Raw genomic sequence first — 3266 nt, forward strand, 5'->3', positions numbered from 1 at the left:
TAGTTAATTGTAGTTAATAAATAGTTAACAATTCTAAGTGTTATTGTCTTAACATTGAGAAATAATCATACATTGGTGAGTGAGTTTAATTGAACATAATTAGTCTGAGTCTCTGTGGGAACGAACTAGAAAATATTCTATATTACTTGCGAACGCATATACTTGCATGTATTATTAGCGCGTGTTTTCGCCCTAACAAGTTTTTGGCGCCGCTGCCGGGGACTCGGCGTATTTGTTTAGTTTATGTACTTACCATCATTGGTCGTTAGGACTCAGTGATTAAGATGTTTTTGTTACTTATTATTTTCGGTTGTGTTTAAGGTACTTTAGCGAGTGTTTATGCAAACTCGTTCTCGTACTCGCAAGAGGACTTTAGATACAGCTGAGGAGACAGATGAAGTTCTTGATATTCTGGAGAAGATAGATTTTGAAGATTCGGATTCAGGAAGTGAGCAGAAAGAACCAGTAATCATGGGTGATCGTATTGTTCCGGCCGATCCAGCTCTTATGGACTTTTCTCGGCCTAAAATTGATGACATTCAGTCAAGCATTCTTCATCTGGCTATTCAAGCTAACACCTTTGAAATCAAGCCGGGCACTATTCAGATGGTGCAGAATTCTGTTTCTTTTGGAGGTGCTGCGTTTGAAGACCCCAACATGCACATAAGGAATTTTATCGAGATCTGCAGTACTTTCAAATATAATGGCGTGACTGATGAGGCTATCAAGCTGAGGCTTTTCCCATTCTCACTGAGGGACAAAGCTAAGGATTGGTTACATTCTGAACCAGCTGGGTCCATCACTACTTGGCAAGATCTTGCACAAAAGTTTCTGGTGAAGTTCTATCCAATGGCAAAGACTGCTGCTATGAGGAGTGCTCTTACTTAGTTTGCGCAGCAACCTACAGAATCAATGTGCGAAGCTTGGGAAAGCTACAAGGAAATGTTGAGAAAGTGTCCACATCATGGAATACCCGATTGGATGGTGATCACTGGTTTCTATAATGGTTTGGGGGCCCAATCTCGGCCCATGCTCGATGCAGCAGCTGGAGGCGCCTTGTGGGCCAAAAGCTATACTGAGGCTTATAACCTTATCGAGACTATGGATGCAAATGAGCATCAAAACCCAACCCAGAGGATGATGCCTGGGAAAGTAGCAGGTATTCTGGAAGTCGATGTAGCCACCGCTATTGCAGCGCAGCTCCAAGCGCTGTCTATGAAGGTCGATTCTCTAGCTACCTATGGAGTCAATCAAATAGCTATGGTTTGCGAGCTTTGTGCAGGTTCTCATGCTACGGATCAGTGTTCTCTTGTCAGCGAATCTGTTCAGTATATGAACAATTATCAGCGACAACAGCAGCCTGTGCCAGCTACTTATCATCCTAACAACAGAAATCATCCAAATTTCAGCTGGGGTAATAATCAGAATGCTATTCAGCCGCCATATCAGCAAGGTGTGAGTAAACCAGCAACCACAGCAGTATGCTCAAAGGCAATCATATCCTCAACAGGGAAGTGCAGCTGCACCCACTAGTGCTAATTTTGAGGAACTTAAGCTGTTGTGCAAGAGTCAGGCGGTTTCGATCAAGACCTTGGAAAATCAAATCAGTCAAATAGCTAATGCAGTGCTCAATCGTCAACCTGGAACACTTCCAAGTGACACGGAAATACCAGGCAGGAAGGAAGCTAAAGAGCAAGTCAAGGCTATTACCTTAAGGTCTGGGAAAGTTGCTGATGCCGAAAAGGCAAAAGAAGGAGAAGCTGAAGTTAGAGATGAAGAAGCTAAGCAAAAGGAGAAAGCGGCGGAACCAAGGAAGATTACTGTTGAACACACTCTGCCTGAGGGTAATACAGGGGGGAAATAGCTCTATCCTCCACCACCTTTCCCTAAGAGATTGCAACAACAAAAGCTGGATAAGCAGTTCGGTAAGTTTCTGGAGGTGTTCAAGAAACTTCACATCAATATACCTTTCGCTGAGGCTCTGGAGCAAATGCCTAGTTATGCGAAGTTTATGAAGAGTATTCTTTCTAGGAAGGTGAAACTGAATGACCTTGAGGCCGTCGCTCTAACGGAAGAATGCAGCGCTGCGCTACAGCAAAAGTTACCTCCAAAGCTTAAAGATCCAGGTAGCTTCACCATTCCTTGCACCATTGGCAAGTTATCGTTCGACAAGTGCCTTTGTGATTTGGGAGCAAGCATCAACCTGATGCCGTTGTCGATCTTTAAAAAGTTGGATTTGCCTGATCCAAAACCCACCTACATGTCTCTACAATTGGCTGATCATTCTATTACTTACCCAAGGGGCATAGTGGACGATGTGCTAGTCAAGGTGGATAAGCTCTTCTTTCCTGCCGACTTTGTTATTCTGGATTTCGAGGAAGATAAGAAGATTCCCATAATTTTGGGAAGACCTTTCTTGGCTACTGGTCGTACCTTGATAGATGTGCAGAAAGGTGAACTTACTATGCGGGTGCAGGATCAGGATGTGACCTTCAATATATTCAAAGCAATGAAATTCCCTACAGAAGATGAGGAGTGCTTAAAAGTGGATGTGATTGATTCTGCGGTTACTTCCGAACTCGATCATATGCTAATGTCTGATGCATTAGAAAAGGCTTTAGTGGGGGATTATGACAGTGATGATGAAGATGGCAACGAGTAATTACAATATCTTAATGCTTCTCCCTGGAGGCGGAAGCTGTACATGCCATTTGAATCTCTTGGTACTTCTGACCTCAAGAATGCTGAAGGAAAGTATGGAGAGTATGCATGGATTACCGGACAGTTACAGGATGGAGAGTATGCATGGATTACCGGAATTTGAACAAGGCCACGAGGAAGGATCACTTCCCTCTTCCATTTATTGATCAGATGCTTGACAGGTTGGCTGGTCATGAGTATTATTGTCTTCTGGATGGTTACTCAGGGTATAATTAGATTTGTATTGCACCAGAGGATCAAGAAAAGACTACCTTCACTTGTTCATTTGGCACGTTTGCTTTTCGCAGAGTTTCGTTTGGGTTATGTGGCACCCCGGCCACTTTTCAGAGATATATGATGGCTATATTCTCTGACATGATTGGGAATAATGTTGAGGTGTTCATGGATGGCTTCTCCGTCTTTGGACATTCGTATGATGAATGTTTGAATAATCTTCGTGTCGTGCTCAAAAGGTGTGTGGAAACTAATTTGGTGCTCAATTGGGAAAAATGTCATTTTATGGTGCGTGAAGGCATAATTCTTGGGCATAAGGTCTCTAGCAAGGG

General features: G+C 43.1%; 1 non-coding gene across 1 annotated transcript; it reads right to left on the reverse strand.

Moving 5' to 3' along the window:
- Positions 1-864: 864 nt before the first annotated feature.
- On the reverse strand, positions 865-971 carry LOC141687712 (small nucleolar RNA R71). The gene has a single exon (XR_012561198.1). It is a non-coding gene; the product is annotated as a small nucleolar RNA R71 (small nucleolar RNA).
- Between the last annotated feature and the right edge of the window lie 2295 nt (positions 972-3266).

The sequence above is a fragment of the Apium graveolens genome, chromosome 9 (assembly GCF_009905375.1).
Source record: "Apium graveolens cultivar Ventura chromosome 9, ASM990537v1, whole genome shotgun sequence".
Classification (NCBI taxonomy): domain Eukaryota; kingdom Viridiplantae; phylum Streptophyta; class Magnoliopsida; order Apiales; family Apiaceae; genus Apium; species Apium graveolens.